Consider the following 19758-nt stretch of genomic DNA (forward strand, 5'->3'; position numbering starts at 1 on the left):
TGAAGAGGCCGGATGCAGACGGACATTCAGGCAGCTCTCGGGAATGAATAGCCGCCTTTGATTTGGGAGCCGAAGTAAATGCCAGCTCCCAGCCCCGGCTTTAAAAACAGTGGAGTGTTGGTGCCAGAGGAATGCGCGGCTCCGGGTGTTGGTACAAGACAGACTTTTGATGACTCACTGCAATGCAAACAAAGATGGCAGAAATACTGTACTGTACGTGGAGAGATGCTTCGTGGTGCCACGGCAACTGAGACAGCCTGGAAATTTATAGTGCAGTTTTGCATATGAATTACCCAGTAAACTGCCGCCCTGCCATCCAGTACAGCCGAGTGTCAAAGCATTTAAACTATTCCAAACAGTCTGCAGGGCTGGCAGAGCCGCCCAACTCCTCCAGGGCGGGCGGGGCCAGCGAGGGGGGGAGGGGGCGAAGGGGTCGGGCAGACCCTGGGTGAGGAAGGGGAGCCCAGGAGGGGAGGCAGATGAGAAAATGAGGCAGGAGAGGAGAGAGCAAGTGGCATGGGAGGGAGAGGCCCCGAGATGGACAGCCGGGCAGAGCCCATGGTGACCCCTCCTCTCTCCTTGGGGTCCCAGAGCAGCAGGCCCAGGGAGTCCAGCCCCAGTTCCCCATCCCACTCGCCCGGGGCAGTCACCCTGCCCCGAGCCCTCCACCTGGCTCAGCTCTTTAAAAGACTAACTTTGTGAGCACAACTGGGGCCAGGCCCATGGCAGCAGCCCCCGATGGACCAGCCCCCGCAGAGGTGGCAGCAAACACACCACCCCCCCAACCCCGCCCCTTAAGGAAATGCGCTGGACTGTCGGCACAGGGCCCCCAGCCCCCAGCCTCTATTGAGCCTGTCCTGGGGATGGGTGGCTGCGCCGTGCACACTGCATGTCCCGCTCCAGGGGACGGGAGCCTCGGTCCAGGCTCCTGCCATGGCCCACTGGATTGCAGGGGCCTGAGGACAAACCACTGGCCTGCTCAGCCTCAGTTTCCCCACCTGACACCAACTGTGGCCCTGGAAAGTGCGTATGTAGCCCATAAGAACGGATCGAGTAGAGACCGGAGATGACCGAGGTCTGGTCCCCGGCAGTGCCCAGCATGGCTGCCGTCATGCACGAATTAACCCTGGTGGCTGGGGTGGGGAGGCGGCAGTGGTGACAGGCAGTACCCCTCCCACGGGGCCCTCCAAGGCATCCGGAGAGAGAGAACCATCTGGTGCACCCCCATTCACACACTGTGGGCTCAGCTTCCGAGACCAGATAAAAAGCCACTGAATGGGAGCGGGAAGAAATCCAGGTGTGGAGAACCCACCCCGCGAGCAGCGGCCAGCACAGTGTGCCTCTTACATGGAGGACTCGTGGTGGGGCGGCCAGACAAGGACAGTGATGGGGACGTTGACAGAAATGGTCCCCTCAGCCACTCTGAGCTCAGGGGGTGCGGCTGGGCCTCTTCTTGCTGGGGGCCCTCGCCGGGTGGGAAGGCCCCCAGCACCCCTCGGCCACCACCTCATCAACGACCAGCCTTCAGACCCCGGCTCGGTGATGGGGATAGTACTGTCCCTGCCAGAGATGAAAGCAGCGCGAAGCCAGGGCGGCCACAGCGGCCAAGCCCAGAGGTCAAGAGCATGACCTAACGCCCGCACACTCCAGCCACAGCCCCCTAGCAGTGTCCTGTCCTCACTGCCCTCAGGAAGCTGCCCTGGCCAGGGACGGACTTTGCCATCAGTGGGGCACTGCCACACCTCAGCTGCCCCAGGCAGCAGCAGGCCCGGAGCGGGCGTCCACACCTCCCACCCCAGGTAGCCTCGTCAGCCAGCCTTTATCCAGACCAGGAGGCCCAGCCCCCGGAAGGTCCTACCAGAAGCCCTATCGGGACCCCAGACCAGGCTGTGTCATCCTGGTGGTCCCCCTTTCCCAGCAACTAGGAGGAGCCCAACGGCCCCAAGACAAGGGGGCTGGGGCCTCAGGGTGGGAGTTGGGGGAACAGCCCACATGTCTAGCCAGCCACAAAGGAAGGCAGACAGGGGCATAGGCAGAGCCAACATAGGGAAACAGAGGGATACCCAGAAGCCAAAGGACATTGGGACCTGTCATGGGGAGGGCAGGGCAGGGGCCAACCCTGGCCTGGGTGAGGACTCAGGATCCAGGGCCCCAGAACACACTGCCTTCAACTGTGCACAACCTGGTTCTCCCTCGGAGAGCCCGTCAGGTGCCCCTCATGAGCTTGGCAGGGGCGGGGCGGGCCTGCCCAGTGCCTAGCAGGCATTTAACTGAATGCTGGGCACGGCCGGGGAGAGCTGACAGAGGGGGCTGTGCTGCCCAGTGATGTACAGTGCCATGGGGAGTGGTCCCCCAAACAGCCCCTTTCAGAGACCCACAGCACCCACCACCAGGAGCCTCCCAGAGAGCGAGGTGGGGTCACCTGGCCACATGGAGGCTCTTGTGCTATGAGAGGAGGTGACCCATCCCAGCCATGCAGAGGCCACCAAAGCTGCACTGTGCACCAGCCCACAGAGGGTCCCAACTGCCCAGGGCTGGGCAGGCTGTGGCCAGATCCTAAAGTGAGAGCAGGGGACAGCGCAAGGCCAACAAGGCCTGTCCCTTCCCACAGCGGGTCCTGGGCTCTCCAGGCACCAACCTCATATGCCAGGCCCTGCCCCAGCCAAGTCCCTCCACAGCCTGCGGCCTCAAGCAAATGACACCGCACCTGGGACGGTCATTTGTCAATGGGCTCAGGTTCACCCTTGGGTGGTTACTGTAGGGTCCACGGAGCCGATACTGGTAAAGCCCACGATGCTCAGGGAAGCGGCACCACGATGACTCACCTGCCACGACCTGGCGGGGTGCGGGGGGTGATGGTCAGGGCGGTGCCTCCATCAGCCCCCAGCCCACCTAGGCCCCCGTCCGCACTTCAGGGACCTGCACCCCAGGACTGGGGGCCAGACCGCTTGCCCAGAGAAGGGACTATGATTCCCCTGGAAGGCGATGAGCCCGTCTGGGTCCCTGGGGACCAAGGACGACTGGCACTGTGCCACCGTGTCCTGAAGCCACCTGTGCCGGTGAGGCTGCCGCCTGCGGCTGGGCCCGTGAGAGCCCGACACGAGCTGGTTTTAGGTTGCTTTCTTAGAAGCCTCGCCGGGGTAAGAACAAAGCCGAACTTTAGGAGGAAAGAATAAAAGAAAGGCTTGGTTTACACACCCGGGGCCACGAAAGCAGGACAAGACTCAGGCCGACCCCTGTGCAGTGAACAGAGAGGAAAGGGCCAGGGGCCAGAGTGGACCAAGGGATGGCCGTCTGCCGCGGAAGAGAGGCACCTCCTCACCTTTCCCTGCACAGTGGGACCCAGCCGCCATGACCACCTTCACCTTTCTGTGCCTCAGTTTCCCCACCTCCTGCTTCTCAAGCAATGCCACCTATTCCGTTTCCCCTCCAACATGAGATTTGTGTGCCTGTTCACTCAGGGAAGGCTCTAGAAAGCCAGGCAGAATATCAGAGATCCCTAACTGTTCACCCCAGCCATCCTCAAAGCCACTGCACCATGGAACCCACCCCCTCATAAAGCCCTTCAGAAAGGAACCCCCTTTGGGAAGCCCCTGCTGATGCCACAAGGCCAGAGTCCAACCCCTGTAGCTGTGCCAGCCTTGGGGGGCCCCCCACCCCACAGAGACTCTGAGATCTGCCCTGGAATGAGAAAACATGAGCAGCCAGGGGGTCTCTTCTCTGTGGACCCTCCCTCAGGGAGGACCAAAAGCAGGCCCCTGAGGTTACAGCTGTCAATCAAAGGCCTCCTAGCCCCCTGGCAGGCAGCACACCCGCAAGGGGAGAGGAGAAGGAGCCCGAGGGGAAGGGGTGGGGCACCAGCCCCAAGAGCTGCAGACACGCACACAGGGGCCGAGGTGTCAGCCGGGGGTCAGAGTCCCACAGAAGCCCAGCCAGGACCAGCCCACTGGTTCCCACCCTCCCACACCCACCCGAGATCCTGAATGGCTTCTTGCGACAAGGGCACGGCTGGGAGCAGGAATATGCATCTGATTTCTGCAGGATCACAACCAGCAAGGGAAAGAAGGCGAGATCAATGAAATTAAATAAAATTATTGTGCAGGATTTAATTTAACCAACCTAATAAGAGGTCTGGACCTGGGCAAACGCACAGCCATTAAACACACGCATGGCAGGCAAGGAGGGAGGCAGGTGCGCCAGGAAACATTCTGGCAGGAAAAAAGGAGCCCCTCTCGCCACCCTGTCTATCCTGCGCAAAGTCGGGGGGTATTCCCGTGGCAGCCCCACTGCCTGCTGCCAAGCCCGCCACCTCAGGAGAAGCCAGCCTGGCAACAAGGCCACCTCCTAAAAGTCAAGGTGCTCCGGAGTTTGGGGCGCCTCCCAGCAGTCACATCCCCAGACGGTGTCACGCAGGGAGGCGGCAGTAACTCTGTGAGTCAGCACGAACACGCGTGAGCACATCGGGGCGTCGGGAACACCGCCCGCTGCTGCACGGAGGCTGCCGAGAGAGAGGAGGGGGGGCGGCCGGAGGCCCACTTTGGACAGCGGCCTCCGGGAGGGAGGCTCGCTCGCATCCCTGGGCCCTGATGCTCTGGCGTGGCTGTGGAGCTCTGCTTCTCTGAGGGGGTAGGGGGAAGCAGCCCAGAGGTTGACCCTTCAGGGGTCCAAGTACCTGGTGGAAGCGAGGCTGCCCACTCAGGCGGGCCAGGTCCCCTGAGAGCTGGGCGAGGCACCAACCAATTTGGGCCTCAGGTTTGCATTAAACTTTTAATACATCAAAAAGCAAGGCTGGGCAGCCACGGGGCCTCGCTGCTAATGGAAGGGCCGGCCGCCCTTCGAGGACCTGGGTGGGCAGAAGCAGGGCTCCATGGTGGGGTCTCAGCTGCCAGGAGCCCCTCCCCACAGCCCCCAACAACCACCGGCTGCACCAACTGTGTGTTCACCTCCTTGGGTGCAGACAAGGCAACCGAGGCACTGCGAGGGCGGGGACCCGCACCCCACGCACCCAGTCACCACCCTCCCTGGCTTCCTGCTTTCAACACCCATTGACTGGGCAACTTCGGCCATCAAGAGAGCCAGGACTGACCCCAATAGATAGAGGGGAAATTGAGGCCCGGACTCTCCCCAGGCCCCCAGGACTCAGCTGCAGAGATGGGAAGGGGGTAGTCAGGCCTCTGAAACTTCTGGGTCACAGGGGTCCCCGTGACCCACCTCCAAGACCCCAGCCCAGCTCACCATGCCCCAGCCTGAGAGGCAAAGGAGAAACCTCCTGCATTCAGCCAGGCACCTGGGCAGCCTCCACCCCAGACCACAGCCTGGACCGGCTTCAAGCATAAAAGCCGGTTTTAACTGCACTAACAAATGTTTGCCTGGAAGCTTTTTTTTTCCAAACAGAGAAGGGCAGCATGCCAGAATCTGCAAATTCAAAAATGTGCTTATCAATCCTTCCCCTCACTGCCCCAAGGAGAGAGCCACAATACAGGGCTGGTCCTCAGAGACACACGAGCACACATGCAGGCTCCCAGGCTCCTTACCACCCACCATGGAGGCCTCCAGACACCCCCCAAACACCCATCTCGAGGGCCCAGGGCACCACAGGCCCCCAACAGCCAGACCCTAGCAGAATCTCCAGGCACAGGACGACAGGGTTGTGCAGGGGCTGCAAAGACACCCCATCAGATGGGACAGCGGGTCCTGTGTCCCACAGCACGTGGCCTATGCGGTGGGCTCTGACCGAGGGTCCAGTCTAAGGGTCTGTGTGGCCCAGCCCTGTGTCCAGAGAGACGATGCAGCCTGTGACTCCTTCTGACATGCCACCGCTCACTAGCATGACTGCCTGTCCCCAACTCTCCACTCTCGGTGGGGGGGCCCTCAAACAAGCACGGCAGGAACCCAAAGAGGCAGCCACAGCGGGCACTCAGAGGAGAGGGGGCTTGCCGGGCAGGAGGGCAAGGGACTCCACAGGCCCGGCCATGCCCCCTGCAGACCCCACCCACTGCCCCGCCACGGGCCCTGCAGACCCACCAAGTCCAGGCACCAGCCACCAACCGGTTCTAGAAGGCTTCGGAAGAATTAAGCAGTGTTTTGAGCAAAGCCGACAATCTCTCTCACCCGTATTTGTAATTTAAATAACGTAAGCTTGAAGAGTGTCTCCCTTGGGCATAGTTTAATAACTTAAAAAGCCAGTTCACTAGGCTCCGCGTGGTGCAGCCGGTGCCGGGCTCCCCTCCCGGCTGAGGCAGGGTCTCTGCGCCCCGGGCTGGGGCACTGAGGGGGCTGGGGCAGGGAGCAGGGGCTGCCCCGGCGGGGCCCCGTCCTGGCCCACACGGCCCCTTGAAAGACGGCCGGCAGCCTTGCTCTCCCCTCTCCCCGACCCTCAGGGCTCCCAGAGCAGCTGGGGTGGGGAGGGGGGGCCTGAGGCCTGGAAGTGGCCAGGTCCTGGGGCCGGCAGGCGGAGGGGGCACCAAGGCCCTGCACGGTCACCCAACTCATTAAAGACAGCCGACTTTGCACACACTCCCATCTTTAATATTCATAGCTCTCCTCATCTGCATATCGTGCCATAAATAGTCGAGGTAAGACACAGAGCTCCCTGCATTTCTAATTATGCTTAAAAATCTAATGTAAATCAGACTGATACAGAAACACTAAATCAGCCGCTGGGGTGGGGGGCAATTACCCTGAGAGGGGGCCACAGCACAGCGGGCCCCACCTCCCTGCTCCCGGCCCGGTGGCTACTGAGGTGGCTCAGGGACACTCCCTAGCCAAGCTCGCCCACATCAGCCCTGCAGAAGAGGCAATCGTGGGGCAGGGAGATGCCCATAGCACCTCAGGGACACCTCCACCCCTCGTCCCAGGGACAGCCAGCCTGCCCCACCTTCTTCCTAAGACTGCACCTCCTCCCCTGCAACCCGGGGAAACCCAGCCACCGCCCCCCACCCCCACCCCCACCCCCCCTGCCACGCACGGGTGCCTGGCTCTGGGGCCACAGGTGGAAGCAGCAGGCACCTGTGCCCAGTGACGGGCTCCCAGGCTCCACACTGCCCTGGCTGCGTGTGGTCAGGCCCAGGGGGGTAAGGGGGGCTCCATCCTCCCATCTCCCCATTTAACCCTCTGGACACTGCCCATCCGGCTGGCTTCTGACTCAAAGGCAGGGATCATCACAATGGATGTGCCCCCACCCCCTGGGGCAATGGCCCATTCTGGGGAAAGAAATTCAGGAGGAATCCTGGGCAGAGCCCCAGCCACTGAAGAGCGTGGGGGATGCCGGGCAGGAGGCGCCTGGGTGGGCCTCAGCCCTGCCCTCTGGGCCCAGTGCTCCTGTCTGCAGGGAGACACAGCGTAGACGCCCACAGAATGGAAGGTCCTAGGTCAGGGAGAGAGGTGCAGAGGCCACACCGGCCACTCAGAGCCCAGTACAGCACCAAACGCCATGGGTGGGCACCAGAGGGGCTTTGGGAGCCCCGCAGCTGATACTGACACACAGATCTCAGGGTTGCTGTGGGCTGAGTTGCAGCTGGGACACCAGGGGCACCTGGGGGCAAAGCTGCCACCCAGAAAACCCAGGGGGTATGCAAGCCAACAGCAGGTGACTCAGCCTGGCCTCCGTCAACCCCACAGTGTGAACCCGCCTCCTTCCCCTCAAACAGACCCCAAACACCCCAGGACCCCTGCCTTCCCGGGCGGCAGAGCACCAACGATCCGCACACGCCCTGGGCCCGACCCCCGACTGCAGCCGAGACTCGGCCCAGCTGCCCGTCATCTGGGACTCAGAGCACCCTAGGCCTGGCACATCTGCTCCTCCTGCGGGGCGGCGGGGCACCACAGGGACCCGCGGGAGGGGGAGGCCCAAGTGACACCAGGGTTATCCCGCTCTCCTTTGGAGAAACGCAGAGGCCTGCTGCCCGCATCTGCCTGGCATCACGCCCAGACCTATTTTTAAACCCATTTACTAGAAATCCCACAAATTAAAGGAAATACGGATAATGCAGTAAGAATCCTGGGGGCCAAATAAAAGCTACACATAATCATCCTCATGCTCCAGTGTGAGAATCTTAACCACAAACCCAGAGCTCCCCGAAGCCCGTGTGCAACACGGAGGCACCTTGTGCAGAGGAGAGACGGGTGGGGGAGAGGGGAAGTCCTGGCTCGGCTCTGCGATGGGAGGCACGGGCCGCGGCTTACAGCCGGGGCCATAAAAGGTAATTACTGATATGAAAAATAAAGACCGCAATACAAACACCCAAGTTTATGGCCTGGAATGCGCGCAAGCGGCACGTTCTTTCTGGAAGGCGGGTCCGGGCTGCGGGCAGGGTCCCTCTTCTCTCCCCAGAGCGGCGGCTCTGTGGGGCAGGGTGGGGGGCACCAGGCTGGCACCAGGATGCTGTCCACCACCCCCTGCCAGCGCCTGGCCACGGTTGGTGGTAGCTCCAGCTGCTTCGCATCCCACCCCTGCTGTCTCACGTAGCTCTGGGGGTGGGGGAGGTTCTGCGGAGACCCAGGCACCCAGGCTTTCCAGAAACGGAGGCACAGAGAGAGGACCAGCCAGCTGGGTCAGCCTGGGAGCGGAGGGGGCTCAGTGCTCATACCAGGAAGGACCAGGACACGCTGGTGAGCCGAGGTGTGGGGTGAAGGGCCTCACCTGAGGTCCCAGAGGACCAGGCCTGATCTGCTGGCCTCCAAGGCTGAGAGCCCATCCTGCAGGCTCACAGGTTCCAGACAGAGGACAAAACGGCCAGAATGCTCCTGGGTGAAAGGCATCCGAGATGCAGCCGGGTGGGCAGCACGTCCCGTGAAGACCCTCAGGAGCTCTGGGGCATGTCCTCGCCAGTCCGCGGGGCACCAGCCCTCCCCACCCATTCCCACCTGCCAGGTCCCAGGGGATCAGGCCAGCCCCTTCATCAGAAGCTCCCCCTCTGCATCCTGGAAGCCCAGCCAGCCCCAGCCAGCCCCAGACACACGAGGGCCCCTGAGAGACTGGGAGGGGTCGGGGGGTCTGCACAGGTGGAAGGGGAGCTGCGAGGGGAAGGGAAAGAGGCGTGTGTGATCCGCAGATCCTCTGAGGTCACGCTGTTCATCCTGGACGGTCACAGGGTGGGGACAAGGCCCACCGGTACCACGACATTCTGGGATGGAACAGACGCTCCCCTTGGGGGCTGGGGGAGAGGAAGACATGCCGGGAGGGTCGGCTCCTCCCCAGGCCTGGTCCTCCATCTCCCTGGAATCCCATGGAGGTCACAGAAGCTGCAGCTGCGAGCTCCTATCCTGCCAGGTGCCAGGTGGCCTCTGAGTGCCTGGACGGCGTGGCCTGGGGTGGGCCGAGGGCTCCGGACACCCCAGGCATGCTGGAGTGGGTCGCACGCTGCTGCCGGCCACTCAGACCCACAGCTCCCATGTACCCGCATCTGCTCTGCCCAGATGCTTCCCCTTGCCCTCCAGGGCCACCCCTGCCTCACTTGGGGCCCTGGCCATTGAGGGCCAACTGAGAATGCGACGCAGCCTGTGGGAAAGGCTGGAGGCCAAGCGAAGGGCGGAGCTCACTGCAAGGGCAGCGGAGGAGAAGGGAGCTGAGGGAGGCGGGGCAGGGACCAGAGGATGACAGCACCTGCCGAGGGCGCCGCACAGGGGCCACGCAGCACCTGGACCCAGCAGGTCCACCCCAGCCCCAGCCCCACAACCCCAGGTCAGACAAAGGCTGGCCAGAGAGGCCCTACGAGGCCCGAACAAGCAGGCGGCTGAGTCGGGGAGACAGACAGGCATCATTCCAGACAGACAACAGACTGTACAGAGAACTATCAAACACTTGGAAATAAAGCACACGTCAACCGCTCGTCCCTGGCTCGTCACAGGGATGCTCTGAGGACGACGGCCGTCTGGGAGGACTGCCCTCTGACTCGCTCCACCCAGGCTCCGTCGAGTTAAGCACAAACTCGTTCATCTCTGTCAGGAAAAGATGCAAAGATTTCTCTCTGCAGAACAGACAGCTGCAAAGATCACAGGTTTCCGCCCTGCAGGACAGCAGCCAGCGTCAGGCCTTGTCCGGCCAGGCCAGAGATGGCCTGCTCCTCCTGCAGTCCCCGGTGACCACGGCCCCCCAAGTGCCCGCCCAGCCAGCTGTCCATCCTCCCAGCTCCTCACCACGGGCTCGACACCCGACACGACACGCACTCACCTCCTGCTGATACAGCGGCTTGTTGATAACTTCTGTACCACACTCTGACGGGCACCCACGCGGACCCACCTGCAGAATCACCTCAAGCTGGCGGCGCGAGCACGTCCCGCACCGAGTCACTCATCTCCCCGGTGAAGCCAGGGGGTGGCCGGCCTGGGTCTACGCTGACTATCTTTTTCTGTTTTTATTGTTTATTTTTCCCCCGAGACTGTTTTTGTTTCTGGTTGTTGGCCAAATCCGTCAGTGCATCTGTATCCTGTCTAACTTGTGGTTTGGGCCACGTCCCTCTTCCATGGCTCAGGGATGAGCAGGGACCAGGACCCCTGGGCTGGTCTCAGCCATGCTGCCCGGGGTACCCTGAGACCCGTGAGCCCACGAGCCAGGGTGGCAATGGCTGGAGGCTGGCTCTCCGGTCTGGTCACCTGGCGACTCCGCAGGGGGGACGAGGGGATCTCGTCTGTCCCCATCGGTCATCTGTTTGTCAATAATGGAAATAGCTCCTGTCCTCTGCAAAGGGCAGCTCTGAGACACAGAGAGGTGAGCTGTTTTCCGTGTTTACTTCTGACCTGTGGCTGAAGCTGCAGGTCCTGTGTGCCCTTCCTCACACCGGGGTGGGGGAGGATTTTTCCTATCTCTGCAGAGCATTCACGACAGACAGAATCTCTTAAAGAGCTGTGTCCTCATGGGCTAACGGATAAGAAGCAATTTCATAACTCTAACATTTTCAGAACCCCGAGAACACAAAGAAGCTGAACTCATATTTGAAATGAGCTAGCAATTAAGAGAGAGGGGGCCCTTTTCAGAGAAACTACTAGCTCAGAAAGCATTTCCATATGACACCCCAAATTCCTACAGTCGAGGGGAATCCTGGGCAAATCAGACTGCTTTGATAACCTGGGTTGAAAAACCAATGCGGTGTCTCTTGCCCGACTTATAAATCTAGCGCATATTTTATTTTTGAGATCTGGATGTGTTTTCTCACAAGGAAGTAGTTAATCTGAATTTCCTAAACTCCACATACGGTTTCATCAATCAGAGAAGCTAGCATTACTTTTACATGATGCTCGAGATTATGAAAAAATATAAAATTATATAGTCAACTATATTGAAGAATTCTGACAAACTGATGTCAAAATTAATTGTGTCAGACTTCTGCTTCTGGGAATATGGAATACTGGAGTGTTGCTTTAAAATTTCTGTCAGCTAATTCTAACATCTGTTATCTGAAAACGCCTAACGCACAAACAACACATAAAAACACTCAGCACATAAGAAACACTCAACAAACGAGGAATGAGGGAGACTTCCGCAACCTGATAAAGGACCCATGTGAAAAACCCACAGCTAACATCATACTCCACGGCCAAAGACTGGATGCTTTCCCCCTAAGAAGAGGAACAACGCAGAAGGTCAACACTGGACCAGAGGTTCTCATGAGGGCAATTAGGCAAGAACATGAAATAAAAGACATATAGTTGGAAAGGAAAAGTGAAACTATCTCTGTTTGTAGATGACATGATCTTGCATAAAGAAAATCCTAAGGAATAGACCAAAAAACTATAAGAACTAATAAACAAGTTCAGCAAGGTCGCAGGACATGAGATCAATGTGCAAAAATCAAACGTATTTCTACACGTTTACAATGAACAACCTGAAAATGAAGTTTAGTACACAATTCCATTTATAATGACATCAAAAAGTATAAAATACTCAGGAATAAATTTAACAGAAGTATTGTAAAACTTATACTTTAAAAACTGTAAAACTTTGTTGAAACAAACTAAAGCTCTAAATAAATGGAAAGACATCCATGTTCATGGATTAGAAGACCTATTATCGTTAAGATGGGAATACTCCCCAAACTGGTCTACAGATTCCATGCAATCCTAACCAAAATCCCAGCTGACATTTTTGTGGAAATTGACAAGTGAATCCCAAAATTCACATGGAAATGCGAGGGACCCAGAATACCCAAAATTGAAAAGAACGAAGGTGGAGGACTCATTTGTCCTGATTTGAAAACTTACTACAAAGCTACGGTGATCAGGACAGTGTGGTACTGGTCTAAGGACAGACAGAGAGACCAATGGAACAGAAGTGAGAGCCTAGAAACAAACCCACGTGTCCACGGTCAACTGGTTTTTCAACAAGGGCGCCACGACCATTCAATGAGAAAAGAACAACAGTCTTTTCAAAGTACAGTGCTGGGACAACGGGACATCCACACACAAAACAACGAAGTTGGACTCTGACCCCACACCACATACAAAATTTAAAATGAATCAAAGACCTAAATATAAGAGTTAAAACTATAAAACTCCTAGAAGAAAATACAGGGCTAAATCTTTGTGGCCTTGGATTAGGCAATGGATTCTCAGCTGTGACACCAAAAGGGCAAGCGACAAAAGAAAAAAAAGATGTAAATTAGACTTCACCAGAATTAAAAACTTTCGTGCTTCAAAGGACACTATCGAGAAAGTGGAAAGAGGAAGAGAATGGGAAGGAATACCTGCAAATCATATTTCTGATCAGACCTGTATCTACAATATATAAAGAATCCTGACAACTCAACAATAAAAAAGACAAATAACCCAATTTTAAAATGGGCAAAGCATCTAAAGAGATGTTTCTCCAGAGAAGATACACAAACATCCAATATACACAGGAAAAGATGCTGACATCATTAGCCATTAGGGAAATGCGGATCAAAACTACAAGGAAACAGCACCTCATACTCACTAGGATGGCTATAATAAAAAAGACGGATTAAAAATGTTGGTGAAGATGTGGTAGGAATGTAAAATGGTGCAGCCATTTTTGGAAAACAGTCTGGAAGTTCCCCAAACGTTAAACACAGAGTTACCACACGAACCAGCAACTCCACTCCCAGGCATACACCCGAGAGAAATGAACACAGACGTCCATGCAGGAACTTGTGCATGAATGTTCACAGCAGCATTATTCCTAACAGCCAAAAGCAGAAACAACCCAAGTGTCCATGAATGGGTAAACAAATCTGGCCTATCCATACAAGGGAATATTATCCAGCCATAAAAAGGAATGAAGGACTGATTCATGCTACAATACGGATGAACCTCAAAAACAGTATGCTAAGTGAAAAAAGCCAGACACAAAAGGCCACAGTTGTATGACTCCATTTCTATGAAATGGCCAGAACAGGCAATTTATGGAGACAAAAAATGGAACAGTGCTTGCCTACAGCTGAAAGTGTTGGGGATCAGGGAGGGGTGGAGGGAATGGGGGTGACTGCTAAAAGGTAGAGGGCTTTAAAAGATGTTTACTTCTCTTTCATGGGCAAAGGAGCTCTGTTTTGTTTTTTCCAGTTTTGTTTTTTGTTTTTGGTGAGGAAGATTGGCCCTAAGCTAACACCTGTGCCAATCTTCCTCTATTTTATGTGGGATGCTGCCACAGCATGGCTTGGTGAACATTGTGTAGGTCCACGCCCAGGATCCAAACCCACCAACCCCAGGCCACCAAAGTGGAGTGCACAAACCTAACCATTATGCCACTGGGCCGGCCCCTGGGATACAGGGTTTCTTTCTGAAGTGATGAAGACGTTCTAAAATTGACTGTGGTGATGGCTACACAACTCTGAACAGACTCAAAATCACTGGATTGTACACCATACGAGTGAACTGTATGGTGAGTGAATTATATCTCAATAAAGTGGTTACCTCAAAAAGAAAAAAAACTATAAATACATCAAAATGAAATCTTAAAATGTTCAAGTCACCCACAGGATGTGGGGTTTGATTTATTTTATCAAAAGAATAAAATGGCAGGGGCTGGCCCCGTGGCCGAGTGGTTGAGTTCGCGTGCTCTGCTGCAGGCGGCCCAGTGTTTCGTCGGTTCGAATCCTGGGCGCGGACATGGCACTGCTCGTCAGACCACGCTGAGGCAGCGTCCCACATGCCACAACTAGAGGAACCCACAACGAAGAATACACAACTATGTACCGGGGGGCTTTGGGGAGAAAAAGGAAAAAATAAAATCTTTAAAAAAAAAAAAAAAAAAAGAATAAAATGGCAGGCTTAAGCGCTAACATAGCAATAATTCCATCGAATGCAGAGGCCTAAATAGATCAATTAAAAGACAGAGATTGGCAAAGTAGATTTGAAAAAAGTTACCCAGGGCCAGCCCTGGTGGCCTATGGCTAAGTTTGGTGTGCTGTGCTCCGCTCTGGCAGCCTGGGTTCAGTTCCCAGGCGCAGACCTACACAGCCCTTCTGTCAGTGGCCACGCTGTGACGGCGGCTCACATACAAAAAGAGGAAGACGGGCAGCAGATGTTCACTCAGGTGAATCCTCCTCAGCAAAAAATAAAAACAAAAAAGTTTACCCAATTATATGCTATCTATAAGAAACTCACTTCAAAATAATGATATAGGCAAGTTGAAAGAAAAGGATAAAAAAAGATAAATCCTGCAAACATAATCAAAAGAAAGCAGGGATTGCTATATTAATATCAAATAAAGCAGGTTTCAGAGCAAAGAAAATTCTCAGAGACAGAGAGGAACACTTCCCAACCAGGAAAGAGTCAATCACCCAGAGGACACAGCAATCTTGTGAACATACCAGACAACAGAACAGCAAAATACATGAAGCACAAACTGAGGGAATGAAAGAGAGAAAGACAAATCCACAATCATAGGCGGAGACTTCAACAACCCTCTCTCAGCAAGTGACAGAACTAGACAGTAAGTCAGCAAAGACACAGAGAACTAAACAAGATCAACTAACAGGATCTAATTGCCATTTATAGAAACATCCACCCAACAGAGCAGAATACTCGCTCCTCTCCAGCGCCCACAGAACTTACACAAGAGAGGCAATGTCCTGGGGCACGAAACAAACCTTAGGAAATTTAAAAGAACTGAAATCATACAGAGTGTGTTCTCCAACCACAATGGGATCAAACTAGAAATCAATAACAGAAAAGTAAACCTGGAAATAAATTGGAAACAAATAACGTATCTCTGAGTCATCCGTGTGTCAGAGAGGAAGTCTCAAGGAAATCGAATCGAAGGAAAAGGAAAAGACAACATACAGAGCTTGTGAGACCCACTTAAGAGCTGAGGGAAAACTTCATAGCACTAAGTGCACGTACCAGAAGAAAAAGAACAGTGGCAAATCTAAGCTCTCGTCTCAAGCACCTAGAGAGCCAGCCCTGGTGGCCTCGTGGTTAGTTCCGCACGCTCCACTTAGGCGCCCCAGCTTCGGTTCCCAGTTGCAGACCGACACCACTCCTGTCAGTGGCCATGCTGTGGTGGTGGCTCACATACAAAAAGAGGAAGATTGACAGCAGATGTTAGCTCAAGGCAAATCTTCCTCAGCAAAAAACAAACAAAAAACCCAGAGAAAGAACAAAATAAACTCAAAGCAAGCAGAAGAAGGGAAATAATGATAAGAGCAGAAATCAATGAAATTGGAAACAGAAGAACAATAGAGGAAAAATATCAATAAAACAAAGACCTGGTTCTTTGAAAAGATCAATAAAATAGACAAACCTCTAGTAAGACTGACAAAGGAACAAAGAAAGAGAACACAAATTAATTACCAATATCAGGAATGAAACAGGGGCTACCACTACAGACCCCGCAGATGTTGAAAGAAAAGTAAGGTAACAGTACAGACAAGTTCACACACACAAACCCGACAGCCTCAATTAAATCAACCAATTCCTAGGGGGAAAAAACTACCACGACTCACCCAATATGAAACACAGCATTCAAACGGCCTCATAACTATTAAGGAAATGGAATTTGTAATTTAAAACTTCTCAAAAAAGAAATCTGTCAGCCCAGATGGTTTCCCTGGAGAATTCTACCAAACATTTAAAGAATTAACCCCACTTATACACAATTTTTCCAGAAAACAGAAGAGGAAGGAATACTTTCCAATTCATTTTATGAAGCTGGTATTCCTACTCCCTCATGATATAAATGTAAAAAATCCTGAACAGAATATTAACGAACAGAACCCAGCAATATATAAAAAGAATTATACAGGACGACCAAGTGGATTTACTCCAGGGATGAGAGGCTGGTTCATATTTATAATCAATCCATGTAACCCAACACATCCTCAGACAATAAAGGAAAATCACACGAACATACCATTCAATTTTTTTTTTTTGAGGAAGACTGGCCCTGAGCTAACATCCATGCCCATCTTCCTCTACTTTATATGTGGGACGCCTATCATGGTATGGCATGCCAAGCGGTGCCATGTCCACACCCGGGATCCAAACTGGTGAACCCCAGGCCTCCGAAGCAGAACGTGCGAACTTAACTGCTGCGCCACCCGGCCGGCCCCTTATACCATTCAAAGTAGAAGCAGTAACAATATTCAACACCCATTCACGATAAAAACTCTCAACTTCCTCTAGTTGATATAGAGCATCTACAAAAATCTTGGAGCGTTCTCCTTGAGACGGGGAGCACGGCAAGGATGTCCACTCACCACTCTTACTCAACTCAGGCCAATAAGGCAAGAAAACGCAGAGACTGGAAGGGAAGAGACACAGCTGCCCCTGTTGGCAGATGACAGGACTGTCTACGGAGAAACTCCCAGGGAATCTACAAAAAACCTCCTACAGCAAATAAGTGAATTCTCAAGGTCATAGGATACAAGATAAAAAAATTGTACTTCTATATACTAGCAATTACCAAAATTAAAAATACAATACCGGGGGCCGGCCTGGTGGCGCAGTAGTTAAGTTCGTGCGCTCTGCTTCGGTGGCCCAGGGTTTTGCAGGTTTGGATCCTGGGTGTGCATCTACCACTGCTCGTCAGGCCACACTGCGGCAGCGTCCCACATAAAACAGAGGAGGACTGGCACAGGTGTTAGCTCAGCAACAGTCTTCATCACCAAAACAAAACCAAACCATCTACGATCGCTCAAAAATATATCTATGTGTAAATCGAACAAAACATGTACAGGATGTGTTTGCTCAAAACTACAAATTGCTGATGAAAGAAATCCAGATTTAAATAAACGCAGACATACCGTGTTCATGGATCATAAGACTCCACACATTAAAGACGTCAAGTCTCCCCAAATTGACACACAGATTTAACACAATCCCTTTCAAAATCCCAGCAAGACTTTTCATAGACACAGGCAAGATTACTCTAAAATTTATATGAAAAGGCAAAGAGGACAGAGAGCCACAGCAATTGTGAAAAAGAATTAAGCGGGAGGAACCGGTCTGCCTGATTTCAAGACTTATGATAGAGCGACAGTAATCGAGGCTGCACAGGGAGAGACGTGCAGCTGGAGAGAACAGGACAGAGCGCCTCAAACAGACCTGCAAAGACGGCCAGGCGACTTTCTGCAAAGACGCCAGCGCAGTTCAGCGGAGGGAGGACGGCCTTTCCCGCAGCAGCGCCGGAGCCACGGCTCATCCAGAGGCAAACAATGCACCTCGACCCTGCTACCCTCTCATCACGTACAGGAACTAATCCAAACGGATCCAGAACCTCAATGTGCAACCCGAAACTAGAAAAAGGCAGAGAGCACATCTCGGGACCAGGGCAAGGTCAGAGTCCTTCCACGAGGAAGGACTGACCGACTTCACTTTCTCAAAATGTACAACTTTTGCTCAGCAGAAAGAGCCCATTAGGAGGATGAAAGGATGAGATACGGAGTGAGGGCAAAGACTCACAAACCACACATCCAACAAAGGGCAACACCGACTGAGACTATATCAAGATGCCCCGGGTCTCAGGAGTAAAACCCTTCCCAGCAGGAGACCGGTGGGAGACGTGGAGAGACACCGAGGACACACAGACGGCAGGTGAGCACGGGAGAGATGCTCACGCCACCAGCTGTCCAGGAACGGCACACGGCACACGGCACCTCCACGAGACATGCACACACACCCCCTGGAACGGCCAAAACAGAAAACAGCACACCACCAAAGGCTGCCAAGGGCAGGTGGCGGGTCACGCACAGAAAGAGAGACCAGAGTAGTGGTCGTCAGAGACTCAAAGGGGCTGGGGTGGGAGGGACGTGCGGGTGGCCCTGAAAAGGCAGCCTGAGGGGTTCCTGTGAAGGGTGCACTGGGTCTCAGTATTACCTTTACTAACAGCTTTATGGACATATAATTCATAGACCACAAAATTCACCCTTTCCTTTTCATGGTCAAATAATATTCCATCATGCAGATATTCTACTTTGGCGGGGGGGGGAGGGGGATTGGCCCTGAGCTAACATGCGTGTCCATCTTCCTCTATTTTTTATGTGGGACGCTGCCACAGCATGGCTTGATGAGCAGTGTGTAGGTCCACACCCAGGATCCAAACCCACGAACCCCAGGCTGCTAAAGCAGAGCACACATACTTAACCAGTACGCCACCAGGCCGGCCCAAGATAGACCACTTTTTATTCATCCAGTCATTCCATGCTGTTCACATCTGCACATGAATCCATAATTATCTCAAAATACAAAGATTTTTTTAAAAAAAACCAACTGTGTCAACTCAAAATATCCAAAGTCGTTGTTCATTTTAACAGCCTATACTAACAGTAAGTTAATAAATAATGTTTAGATGCTGGGTAATTCTAAGTATAGGATCAAAACACTGACCAGTAAGCAGAGCTTTAAAATCCATGCTCTTGCTTTTCACTTGTATCCATCAGATTAGATGATTAGATGAACGTGGGCACTTTAACAAGGTGTGAACGGCACGTGTGTGTGCTCGCTCGCGTGTTGGAGGGATCCTGTCAGGTGTACTCGGGGTTTGCCCGACGTGCTAAGACGCTGTGCAACACAAGCACGTCCCCATCATCTTCCTTTCATCACCTGCAGACCTTTATTAAACAGCCTTAACTGGGCCAGCCCCGGTGGCCTGGTGGTTAAGTTTGGCGCACTCTGCTTTGGTGGCCTGGGTTCAGTTCACCGACGCAGCCCTACACCACTCATCTACCAGTGGCCATGCTCTGGCAGCAGCTCACATACAAAAAGGGGAACACTGGCAACAGATGTTAGCTCAGGGCAAATCTTCCTCAGGAAAAAAAAAAAAAAAAAAAAGCCTTAATAAAATGGAGACACTACGAGGTGCTACAGTGGCCAAGACGTATAACTGCAGATCAAAGGATATCCAAGGGTTTGTTTCTGTTATCACGGGAAAAAGAGGCATTTTGTCTTAAAGTGAAATGTCTACTTGTTGCAGAAGGTGAAAGAGGATATAGGAAGATACAAACACTCAAACGGACGTAGGGAAAATTGTACGAGGTTTGCCTGAAGTGATCTTTCCTTCTTTTGTAAATAACGTGTCTCAAAAGAAGCCACAAAATGTGAAAACTCTGACAGAATTAGCTCAGTTTCAGTGGGTTTATGACATAAGATAATCTTTAAAAAGGTGCTTATGAATTTTTTACTGCCAAGCGTTATATTCTTGTGAAACTAGATCCCGGTGCCGTCAGGGTGTGCTCGCCGTGGAGCGCGGGTCTGCCCGGAAGGAGAGGCGGGCAAGGGCTCTGCACGCTGTTCCCTGACGGCCGACCCCGAGTCTCCCCAGGGGAACTCTGGACGATGTCACATCCCTGACTTTTTTCTTTTTAA

General features: G+C 53.6%; 1 protein-coding gene across 1 annotated transcript in view; it reads right to left on the bottom strand.

The window, feature by feature from the left end:
• Positions 1-19758, bottom strand: part of NACC2 (NACC family member 2) — a 76287-nt gene that overhangs the window by 35438 nt on the left and 21091 nt on the right. The gene's annotated exons all lie outside the window — the stretch shown is intronic.

Source organism: Equus asinus, chromosome 10, assembly GCF_041296235.1.
Source record: "Equus asinus isolate D_3611 breed Donkey chromosome 10, EquAss-T2T_v2, whole genome shotgun sequence".
NCBI lineage: Eukaryota > Metazoa > Chordata > Mammalia > Perissodactyla > Equidae > Equus > Equus asinus.